The sequence below is a fragment of the Thamnophis elegans genome, chromosome Z (genome assembly GCF_009769535.1).
Source record: "Thamnophis elegans isolate rThaEle1 chromosome Z, rThaEle1.pri, whole genome shotgun sequence".
Classification (NCBI taxonomy): Eukaryota; Metazoa; Chordata; class Lepidosauria; order Squamata; family Colubridae; genus Thamnophis; species Thamnophis elegans.
This window is the reverse complement of record NC_045558.1, coordinates 49,996,858-50,010,046: the sequence shown is the minus strand read 5'-3', so window position 1 is coordinate 50,010,046 and position 13,189 is coordinate 49,996,858. Positions and strand designations below refer to the sequence as shown.

General features: G+C 36.4%; 1 non-coding gene across 1 annotated transcript; it reads left to right on the top strand.

Moving 5' to 3' along the window:
* The first annotated feature begins 2,607 nt into the window (after positions 1-2,607).
* Positions 2,608-2,711, top strand: LOC116523106. The gene has a single exon (XR_004257037.1). It is a non-coding gene; the product is annotated as a U6 spliceosomal RNA (small nuclear RNA).
* Positions 2,712-13,189: the final 10,478 nt, after the last annotated feature.

The following is a 13,189-nucleotide window of genomic DNA, read 5'->3' as shown; positions in this document are numbered from 1 at the left end:
GGTTACTTTGACTTTGTATAGCAAGGATTGGAAAAGAGCCTGAGGGAAGAGGCCTGAGAAGGCTTTTTGCTCCGTCTCCCTGCCCCCATCCTCGGATAGCTCAGCCTCCTTGAGCTCACCTTCCTCTGATTCAGAGGAATCATTCTGGTCCTCCTGATCAGAAAGGGGGGGCACTGGAGTAGGAGCCGGCGGTGTTTCTACAGGGGCAGTAGCCTGTCTTTGTGCCAAGGCATCCCGTTGTTGCAACCCTGCTGTGATGCCCTGTGATGTGGTACTGGCAATAATATCTTGGAAGTTAGGCAAATACATAGGATGTGCCTGGCCCAGAATTGCTGTGCTGGAGGTGGATGGGAGTGTATCCATTCTCTGGACAGCTGGAGAAAGCATGTCATCCCTGACAGGTAGAGGGGCCTGAGGCTCTTAAGCAGGCCCCCAGATATTTGAGACATCAATAGGGAAGATGGAAGGGGGAGGAGCTGAAATCGTGATGACACGACGTGCGATCTTAATGCTCTGAGATCGCAATCAACACTTTTGTCCCTGGGTTGTCCAAACGGACCTAAACCGTCCCATAGGGATGGTGAACAGGAAGAATACATCTTGCTGATCACAGGGACATCGCAAAGTCCATGATTGATCCAAGAGAAGTTCTTCAAGCCAGTGACAAAAAATCCAGCCGAATGGTTGATGAGGTCGGGGTGGCTCCAAAATGGAAGGATATGGAAAGAGAAAGCGTTTTCAGCTGGTGAGGAATTTTTACTGTTTTAAAAGTGACTGCCTATAAAAAAACTTAAAATTAATTTAAATTGGAGAACAGAAAAAAATAAGTGACGGAAATAAATTTGGACTGGTTTTGAACAGTGGGTTATCTAACTTTTTAAATGCTATTTTTATGGATGGAATTTATGCAAGCCTTTTAAAACGAATAGATTAAGTTTACTTCCTCTATTTTTTTTTCTTTGACTATTCTCCGTAATCTATGGACTAAAACTTTCCTCTTTCATTACTGTGGGTGTTTTTCTAACTCATTTAAGAATCAGACCTTTTTTTAAAATTTGAAATACAAAAAGATACAAAAAGAAGCAAAGAAGTGGTAACATTCTAACACTGTAACTCTGCTACTCGGAAGCTAGATGTTTGTGCATTGGAAATGAAATACTTCTTTCACTGATTATCCTGGCTTGGCACTTCAAGGACTCACAGCTTGTTTGTATAGAGTGATAAGAAGAAGAAGAAAAACACACAGACTGTTCCTTTGAAGGGTTCCACCACAAAACCGCGTTCGACTAAAGCTCGCTCGACGAAACCGCGTAGCTGACGTCATCACAGCGCGACGAAAAAAGCCCGCTGCAAACACTAAAGCTAAAATTAACCCCTAAACCTAATCCTAAACCTAACCCTAAACCTAACCCTAAACCTAACCCTAAACCTAACGCTAAACCTAATGCTAACCCTTAACCTAACCCTAACCCTAACCCTAACGCTTAACCTAACCCTAACCCTTAACCTAACCCTAAACCTAAACCTAACCCTAAACCTAACCCTTACCTTAACGTGAATCGGCTTGCTTTCAAAGCGCTATTTAAAGTGCCCTTTTTTCTCCGCGGTCGCTGTTGTCGCCCTGCTGTTGACGTCAGTGACGCGGTTTAATCGGGCGCGCTTTAGTGGAGCGCAGTTTTGTTGTGCCACGCCTTTGAAGTAGATCCTTAACCAGAGAAAGGTGAAATGTTATTGTGATGCTTAATTCTGCTAAAATCTTCTAAGCTAGAGTAGTGGTGTTTGTCAGCTGGAAATCATGGCGCAATTTCAGAAAGAAGCTTTAAATCTACAAAAGATATTCTCAGAAATACAGAAATTATCAAATACAAATGAGAGAATAGAGAAGAAGTTGGATTACTTAGTGCATCTAACATTAAAATATGATGGAGAAGTTGAAGATGTTCATCAAATGGAAAAAGTGGCAGTTAAAATCCAAAAAATCGAAGAGGAAAATGAATATAAAGAAATTAAAATTGCTGATACTTATGGTAATTGGTTTGTTTTTGAAAATGGAAAGAGTGGAATACTGAAAGAGGAATTAAATGGAGGAGAAACTTACCCCAGATGGGAAGATACAGAAGAAGAAAAAATAAAAGAATTTATGGACTTAAAGAGAGAAATCTTATTAGCAATAGTTTTAATAACACTACCGACAGTGAAAGATAAGCAGATTAAGAAAACAGAAGAAGGGCATCGAAATTACATGAGAGATCTTATAAGCAAAGAGTTGCTAAGAGAAATCCATACAAAGCTGATTAAGAAGATGATTAGAGGACTGATACCACAAATGGCAGAAGATATGACACGGTTTTGTTATTGGAAAGATAGTGGTTGATAGATGGAAGAGTATAATTTAAAACTAGCTAAACTTAGCAAAATTTAGTGATAATAGATATAGTTAAATAAATAATTGAAAATGATAATAATGTATACAATGTGTAGTGTTATGATAAGTAATAACTGGATATGAATATTGAATAGCACCATGAAAGGAAGATTAGAACCCTTTTTGATTATATATAAAGGATAATAACAACAACAACAACAACAATAATAATAATAAGTCTTGTGCTCGCTTCGGCAGCACATTTACTAAAATTGGAACGATACAGAGATTAGCATGGCCCCTGCCCAAGGATGACACGCAAATTCGTGAAGCGTTCCATATTTTTTTCCTCAGTTATTTTTACTAGGTATATGTACTGATTTTACAGTGGTAGAGACTAACTTGATTCTGCACCTAATAACGGCAGCAAGACTGTTGGTGGCGCAATACTGGAAGAAGGAAGACTTGCCTACAATCCAAGAATGGACATTGAAAGTCACAAACTTAGCCAAGATGGCTAAAATATTGGCATATCTTAAAGATCACTCAAATGAGAGATATAAACGAAACTGGAAAAAATGGATTGACTATATACAAAATAAATACGGGACCAAGAAATTCCAGTTAGCCTATGCTTAAGATCAGAAATGATTTAAATTGTTTAAAGTTAGTTCAGCAAGAAGAAGCTAAGGTCAATGTAGAATGTCATTAATTTCTTTATTTCTTTTTTCTCAATAGATTTTAGACTGTGTTTGTTAAAAATCCTTACCATGTACGGGTTCTGGGAAGTCGGGGGGGAAGGAGGAGGGGGGTTGGGGGGTGGAGGGAGGGAGGGGCATACAAAAAATTGTATTTCAATGTTTTAATGATTGACGAATGATGAAATATTTGTGTTTTTAAAAAGAAATAAAAACCCCTTTTATTGAAAACAATAATAAGTCTTGATTACTAGGGGGAAATGATATGATGCAGGATATAGTCAAATAAAGGAGGGATAATAATAATGTGTGTGTGTGTGTGTGTGTGTGTGTGTGTGTGTACAATATAAGGAAATGGGATATAAATTGTAAACAATGATTTGGAAAGAAGGATAGAAAACTTTGTTATTAAATATTATGGATAGAATAGGATATAAGGATTTAGTGTCATTGGGGAATTTTAGAAATAATAAATGAAATGCCAGTATATGGTTATGTATTAAATCTTGGTACATTTTATGATGAAGGACATTTAAACAACTATAGTCAAATGAAAATGGAGGTATGATGACGGTAACATGTATAAATATCTGAGTTAAAATACTTGAGTTAATATGAATTATGCTTGATGACTGTAGAAGAGATGCACGAAAGTCTTTTGTAACCAACTGATACACTTTCTACAGTATGTAAAAAAGTAAGATTTCATTTGTTGTTTGTTTTGAAAATAAAAAAAATAAAAAAACTTTAATAAAAAATAGGGAAGATGGAATTAAGAGGAGCCTCCCTATTCTACCTGCCTCCTGGGGAAAGCAGCAATGATAATTGGCCTTGAGCTGGAGGTGTCTGATCAGATGGCTGGGTGGAAGAAGCCTTTTTACTGGCTGCTCTCTTATAAATGCAATCTAGCACTTTGTCCTTTTGCTTTTCATAGCGCGAACTGGGCTTAGATGACTTTTTTTATTTTTTTGCTTTAACTGCGGTTCACAGTTTTCTTGCTAGCCTTGCCCGATTCCCTGCCGTCAGCTGTGGAGGACTGGGGGGGACTGGGGGGAGGAATGAGGAATGAGGCACCAAGGCCCCTTCAGGTGACTGAATTACGTGTGCCTCCCCAGGCGCTGTCGTGAAAGTTTCAGCATTAAGAGTGGGCGCCATGCTCGCCACTGACACCGAGCCTCTCAAAATGATGATTCGTGCCCTTTTTAAACAACCGAGCTAAAAACAATAAGATCTATATTAACGCTGTTCGCACAGTCACTTTAGCGGTGCTCCAATTGGAATTTTTGTGATTTTCTTCCCTTTAACTCTCCCTCTGGGTTGCTCCACAGCAGTGTGTATTTTGATTGTAATATAGTCACGGAGCTGCCACGGTTCGTCGCTCAACTGTCTCAACTGTCTGACAAGAGTGGCGGAGCGTGTTCCCAGAAGGGAGCAGAGGAAGCAATTATCACCTCCGATGGGATGAAAGGGCAGTTAGAAACTTGAAGCTGAGGGCAAAGCAAGCAGCATCGGTTTTGAGGCGAGGGAAGCCGTTTGCAGCCATTACAGTCGCTCCAGCCCTAGCGACAGCCTACGCGCCCTGACAGGGCTTAGAGACTCAGGCCCCTTCCCAAATCACTATCCCTGCGAGGGACTTCTGATAACAGGGTTACTGTCTCACCCAATTCTTGACAACTTGCTCACAAACTCATTAAAATAACAATCCAACAATTTTAAGACCGGATAAAGACGATGACGCAGCCATCCTCATCAAGGAACTGAGTCGAAAAGCTGGGTTGCCTAGCAACAGGGGTGAGACTTAACAACTTTACCAGACTCAGTCCTCGCGATGAGTGGATGAAGGTTAACCCAGCCTGGATGCTGCCTCCACCACTATGGAGAATACAGATTCTACAAATGGCAAGAGATATTGGACTGCACTACTACTGGAAGGATACAGGATAAAATGAAATGTCAGAATAAAATTAAGTTAAATTTAGTTAAACTTTGAGTGTTATTTATAAGACAAAGTAATAATAGTTATAGTCAAATAAATGATTAACAATGATAATAATACATTTATATATATATATATTAGATTGATAATATGAAATTTTATATAAACTGCAAGTGCGGACTATGGAGATGATATTGGAAAACCTTTTTATAAAAGATAAACATAGAATAGAATATAAAGATGTAATACCATTGGATGATTTCAGGATGATGTAAGGAAATGCCATAATATAAATGTACTTTAAATTTAGTATGCTTCACATAAAAAGGATGTAATAATAGCTATATTCAATGAATGTTTAATAATCATAATAATTGTATACATATACATTAGATTGATGATACGAATAATGGAATGTGCTGAAACGAGTTGACATATGAATTTAGAGACCAAGAAGATAAACAATTTTATAGGATATGGGATTTATTTTACCAGTGGTTAGGTAAAAACAACAACAACATGGAATTGAAAAATATTAGAGAATGTTACCAATACTAAAATAATAGAATGATTTAGAGTAGGATATAAAAATACTTTATTATTTGATATATTGAAGATGATATAATGAATTATTATAATGTAAATGAACCCATATTTAGAATACCTCACTTAAAATGAAGAAACAATAGTGATAGTCAAACAAATGAAGTACTATAATAATAATAATGTATACAAATATATTTGATTGACAATATGTGACTTTAAGCTATTTACTTATATCTTTCCATGATAATAGATTGGAAAGATCACCTTCCCAATGCAAAAGCAGAACATGCTACTTTCAAAGCTGAGAATTACTCCTATGAAACAGCCCTTAAATTAGCAAGTGCAAAACCCTTGAGGTTGCGCCACTGGCTCTGAGGTCTTGTCTCCAAACTTTGCAGAGGCCTTAGCTTTAAATAGTAAGGACTTAAACAAAGATAATTGGAACAGGCCAGAGAAGGAAGGCTTAGAGGGAGGCATGCCTTCATGAATGAGTTACAAATCTGTGACTCATTAACAACTGCATCTATTTCTAACATCATACTGCTTCAACTAATGCCCTACAGTCATGCAATATTGGGGGGGGGGGGAATAGCTGCTTTAATAAATCACAGATGAGCAATTAAATGTTACAAAACAATTATTCCAAATCAAATCTGAAACAATGTTCAGCCTTATTAATATTGCATTACTATCATAACTATTTCCAACTCAGCCTCATTGCAATAATATCTAAATCATACATCCAATCTCATTATGGGCTTATATCTTGAGTTTTTAATCACGCTTCCTAGAAAGTTGGCAAACTAGTTACCAGAGTCATATGTTTATTAGAAATAAGCTGCAATTTGGATGTCACTACTAAACAGCTTCTAAGAATAGATATCCCTTAAAACAAAAGTGAAAGAAATATCTGATTAACATGCCTAATTTTTTAAAAATAAAATTGTAACATGTATTTGTGTTTAGCAGAATTATTAAAGTTCTGCATTAAATGGCAGAAAAGCATGCTGATTTTTGACAGTTTAAATGACATATATGTTCCCGCGTATCACTGGAGCAAAGGATTCTACACATATCAATTTTTAAAGCATGTGTTAAACTCAGCACAGTATCAGCATAGATATATTTGACATTTTATATGACCCTTTCTATGTAAAAGGGAGGTGCTTGGAACATGAAAGAACCTATTTCAACAAAATGGATTTTGAAAATAAATCACTCAAAAATGTGCTATTTCTACTGACAGTTTTAACTTCAGAACCTGGCTTCTATTCCCTAAGGGCCTTCAAACAACTTTTTTCACTTGCTGAATTGGTATGCTATGTGCCCTAATTTTTTCCCCATTGTTCAATCATGTTTGACTCTCAGAGACAGCCTAGACAAATCCCTGCAGTTTTCTTGGCAAGATTTTTCAGAAGTGGTTTACCATTTCCTCCTTCCTAAGTCTGAGAAAAAGTGACTGGCCCAAGGTTACTTGTTTAAAGTAAAATATTTTACTGTAGTTTTTATTACCTTCTAAGTATTTCTGGACAAATATTTTATAAATGTTGTTTTTCCAAGTAGTATATAGGAAGAAAATATTAAATAGTATCTTATTATAGTATCAAAATGATAAAGAAGACACAATAAATATTGATTTACACACTACTTTAAACATTTAATTAAAATTACAAGAAATACTGTTCCAAATAATGCTAAATCATAAATCATAGTTTATAAGCTGCAATGACTGGGCTCACTGAAGTGGATAAAAATAAATAATTTTTAAAAATAAAAAAATGATTTTTAAAAAATTAAACTTATTTTAATAAAATGTTTTGGAGTAAAAATCTATCTAAATATAGTTTTCTGTTTAAGATACATTAATAATTTAGTTTATTTGACATGAAAATGGAGCTTAGTTGTGAAGTATGAGGCTGTATATTCTGCAATATTTGCAGAATATGCAATATTTTGCAATATTTGCAGAATATGCAATATTCTGCAATATTTGCAGAATATGCAATATTGTAAACTCATTCATTGAATCCAACTCTGCAAGCTAAATAGGAAATTTCAATTTTTGCAAATAATATTTAAGATTCTAACTACCAACAAAAATGAGTTCTTATATTTAAAGAGCACCTATCATTTCAGATCCATCGTGGCAGCACCTGTTAGTGGGCATCTACTCACCTGCCACGACCCTCACCTTGTGTCACTGCCACATCACCTGCCATCCCATTAAAATGAATGGGACTGTCGGTGAGTCAACAGTGGGTCAGAGAAGAGGCACTGAGGGACAGAGATGACAGTTGCTCTTTAAAAATTATGACTTAAATTGAGTTGATTTAAATCAAGTTTTACTAGTGATATTAAATCGTGATTTAATATACTTGATTTAAATCAAATCCACCCTGGGACTCACACTGTTACATAGTAAAAGAAAACCATTCAAATTACATTACAGCTTAGTGAAACCAGTCTTTATCTCATAGTCTTATTTCTCAGTTATAAAATGTGGAAAGTAAATATGAAACTCCACTTTTAAAAGACAAAATCTAGTTTGTACCAAGGTTATGAAATTAAGATATTGAGTTAGACCTAGTTTACCTTGCCTAGTACTCTGCCTAGTTTAAGATACCAATACTATAATTTACAAATCTCTGCAAGCTTATCTTAAGAAAAGCAATTTTCTGCCTTGGCATTGAAAGCCACCTGGGCAAGGCACCCGGAGTCCTCCGGGATTGGGCGGCCTATAAATTTAATAAATGAAATTTAATAAATGAATGAACTTTGGACTATTCCCTCTCAGTCCAACCTATTTCACAATGGGAGCAGGAAGGTGTGTTGGATATGTTCATTGCCTTTATTATTTGTAAAAACAATAAAGGCAGGATTAACAACAAAATTTGCAATGTTTCAAAAAGCTTGTTTATTGGCTTGTCTGACGAAAGAATTGAAAGCACTAAAGCCACAACTGAGAAGACCTATGCAGGTAGTCCTCCACATACAACTACAATTGAGCCCAAAATTAATGTTGCCAAGTGAGAAATTTTGTTAAATGAGTTTTGTCCCATTTTACAGCTTTTCTTGCCATATTTGTTAAGAAATCACTGCAGTTGTTAAATTATAACATGGTTGTTAAATTAATCTGGCTTCCCCATTGACTTTGCTTGCCAGAAGGTTGCAAAAGGTGATCACATGATTGCAGGACACTACAACCATGATAAATGTGAATCAGTTATCAAGCTTACAAATGTAAATCATGTGATCACGGGGATGCTGCAACAATCATAACCGTGATAAGTCACTTTTTTCAATACTGTTGTAACTTTTAACAGTCACTTTTAACAGTGAACTTACACTGAGCACTACCTGTACTTCCCTTCAGATATATTCCATGAATGGGCAACATCCCTCACTCCTGTGAAACATTTAAATACTGATATATGCACATATAATATAGCTAATGTTGGTTTATCTCAAGAAATTAAATCAGACCTAATCACTATAAAAGATAATCAGGAAATCCTAAACTGTACACTAAATTGGAAAGAAAAAAATCCCATATCCATTTAATTGCCAAGAACACAACATAGACATAGATTGTTATTGCCAGGAATTGAACCTGATATGCAGAAATCTTAATATATACTTACAGGCAGGAGGAAAAACATTACTAAAAACATTACTAAAATGTTTACTTGATTACAGCTGCAATATACCAATTTAAAGAACTGTAACAATAACAGAGTTGGAAGGGACTTTGGATGTCATTTAGTCTAACCTCCTGCTAATGCAGGAGACCTATACTATTTAGCAATAGCAATAGCAGTTAGACTTATATACCGCTTCATAGGGCTTTCAGCCCTCTCTAAGTGGTTTTACAGAGTCAGCATATTGCCCCCAACAACAATCCGGGTCCTCATTTTACCCACCTCGGAAGGATGGAAGGCTGAGTCAACCCTGAGCCGGTGAGATTTGAACAGCCAAACTGCAGAACTGCAGTCAGCTAAAGTAGCCTGCAGTACTGCATTTAACCACTGCGCCACCTCGGCTGTCCAATCTCTTCTTAAAAGCCTTCAGTGGTGAGGCACCCACAACTTCTGAAGGCAATTTGTACTGAAATGTACAATCCAATTCAACATCTATTTTCTGAAAGCCCTGGATTGGATATTTGTTTGGCTAATAACTTTAAACTGGCACAATCATGATAGATTGATTTGATATTCCCATTGTTTTCAGTTTTCCATTAGTCATTCTTACTGCAGAATTTGAATTAAAAATTTATACAAATGTACAAGATTATTGATTTCATGCTGAATAAGATATTATTCTGAAATCAGGGCCCAATGGTCATATTTAAACATTGTGAGGAAAGGCTGTTTAGCAGAGAATAATATTTCAGGTAAGGAAAGAAGTGGCATACAATTGTAATGAACTTCAACTAAATAGGTAGCAATTCCTTATAATGTGCTACTGACATCACTCCTGGTGCACAGGGAACTGCCAGGGGACTAGAAAAGACCTGATGTGGTTTTAATATTCAAAAAAGGGGCAAAGAAAATCGATCCAGGAAACTACAGTCTCTTTCCTCCATCTGTGAAATACTTTATGTAAGTACTTTTAACTCTATCCTATGGAATTTTTAAAAGTTTACTCAGGGAAATGGGAATGTGTACTAAGTGGCCTACATCACAGAAGTATTGTGTCCATGTCTGAAGCACACTTTACATGGTTTCAGACAAAAAAATGCTACTTCGTAAATATTCAGCATTTCAACACATTTAATAAAGCCAGATACTTAGGTATATATTTTAAATATATATTTAATAAATAAATAAGGAAGGAATTAGGGTTGTAGATTAGCATTCTAGACTTAGAACTGTCTAATAATTGCCCTCCTGTCTAGAGTCTTAAACCAATTTCTTAGGTAACCAAGAACTCAAAGACAGTTTAGATACTGGGTGAAAGCTGCTGAGGTATCACTTTTGAAGCTACCTTACAAAGAACAATAATTTTATTTTATAAAATGTTGCTTACAAACATCACAGAAATTCCATCAGACCAGAAGACTTATTTATATATTATATCTGTTTCAGTTAGCTATAAATCACTAGTATCCTTCTTCTAAGTAAATGTCTTCTTTCACCAACAGATACTTTTAATTTGATTTTCTTCTTCCAACTGTTACTAAAACATTTGACAGAGCATACAATGCATCTAAAATTAAATATGGATCATAATTTCTGCTGAAGACAGGGTTTTATAATACTGGTCAGCGGCACAGCAACTGCAGATTCTAGAAATAGTGCATTTTAACTAACTAATATTCAAATCATATGGTTTGTAAACCTAAACTGCCATATCTTATTAGCATATCCTACAGCAACCTGAAATCATAACAATATTAAAGCAAATACATACATGTTGAACACATAGCCATGTTAAATTCAAAACAATAAACAGAAAAATGATCAGTCTTCCCTATTCTAATGATAAAATTCCCAATTTGTTTTCTTTATTACAAGAAAAGGAGACCCACTTAATAAAATGCATTTCAAATTGGTTAATAAACCTAAAGTATTATTGAATATAGCATTGTATACCAAAACCAGGAACAAATGTTAATAATTCTGCTTTTTACAGAAATTATACATTCTTGTAAAATGTAACATGCAGCAAAGTGAGCGCCAAATACTAGGTGCAACCTGAAATTCATTAAGCTATAAAGACGTAGTTTACTCCAACATTCTGGGCACCATTTCTTTAACCTGTGCATGTTTATTTCAGTGCTGTCTGAATGTTTCTTTACACAAGTCTCAATAGAATCATGTTTAAACTACTCAAATGAAACAATTCAATTCTGGTATTATGCAATCATTCATGCTTTAAGGAGATAATCTAGTGATGCAATAGTTACCATTTACAAGGAAAAACTGCTTTTACTGAAATATTATTCAGTTTGGCAGCATGTAATGTTTTACTCAATCATTTAATTATTCTTACAGCGGTTAAAAATAAGCATCTTTTTTGCCAACTATACATCAGTTTATAAAATATTTATTTAGAAATATTACATATAAAGAAAGAATGCCTCAGATAACACTGATCAATACACCTTGCTAATACTGCCTTTAGTGACATTTTATTATTTTTATCTTCAATTGTTTCAAAGAATTTATGGAGGCAGAAATCTCATATAAATCAGTTGCTATGAAGACAAGGTTGACCCATTTCTCTACCTAACTCCAAAAGTAAAGGTCTGCTCTTTATACAAAAAAAGAACTGGCAATTATTGGTAATAACACAGCAAAAATGCAACAAAAATACTGTATGCAGGAAATAGATATCTTACACATTCCCTTTGTCTACCCACACGTACAAACAATTTTAATTCAATTCTAGGCTTCTTCTCAAATATATATGCATGCCCACACACAAAAACATACATGCACACAAACATATGCATTACACATAGACAGCAAAGAAGAGTTTGTTAAGCATAAAATAAAACTTTTGAACCAGCCACTTTGCTGCATTTTAATTTTATTGCATTATGATTAAAGAATTAAATTCAGAACCAAAGATGAAACACAAATTGTCTAGCTTCACAAGATAGGAAAAGGTTCTTTCTCACACAGAACTCTTCTAAATTTGCTGATCCTTCCACAATCTTATAATTGTTCTTCTCCTTAAGTAGAAGAACTCATTATTTCAGAAAAAGGAAATAAGGTGATGGGGACGCTTCTATAAAAAAAGAGGAGGAGGAAGACAACTCCATGCAGCATACGCTATATTATCCGGGGTCGGGTGTGTGTATGTTTCAAAATCGAGAATCCGAGATGAATTCTGCAGCGAAAGCTCGAATCTTCCACTTTTCTACCACACCAGATTAGCTCCCCACCCCCTTTCCATCTTTCATTCCCCATCCGGATTATTCCTCCTCCTCTCTCTCTTCCCAGTCTACCCCCACCTCCCACCCGGTCCTCCCAGTTTCTTGAAAGCGGCTCCACCTTTCTCTGCGTAAACGATTTCCGCCTGAACAAGCGGGCTTGTAACCTACCTTTTTGTCTTTCTTCTTGTCGCTTTTCTTCTTCTCTGGCAGTTGGGCACTGTCGCCGGCACTTTCCCCTGCCTGCCCATCCTGCGACGTCGGCGGTTGGCAGCCTCCTAACCCTCGCGCTTGGGGGATGGGCTCACATGAGTAGGGAGAAACTCCTTCCTCTTCCATCTCCCAACCCGTCGGGGGTCCAACAAAAGCTAGCAACGAGGCTTCGTGCGGCGCGCTTGCCTATCTCTTATGAGTCTTTGTTTTAATTAGCGCCTTAAAGAAAAGGAGTTAAGACGCGACCTGTTCACATGTTTCTTGGCGCTGAGAGGACGGGGGAACGGCAGGACGAGCTGCTATTTCACGCGTTTATCCCTGCCCTCCAATCCTCAAGACTCTTGAAGCCAAGCATTGTGCGAATGCTTCGGCGCCGTTCGGTTCTGGATGCTGGAGATGCGTGTTGTCTTAGTGTTCTTCCTCCTGCTTTCTCGGGTTGATAATTATATGCAGGGGTCTTAGGCTCAGACAACCTGGGACCATCTATGCTAATGTCCACTCCTATGCTAATGTCCACTACTTGGAGCTCCCCTGACTGTCGGAGTCTCCTATAA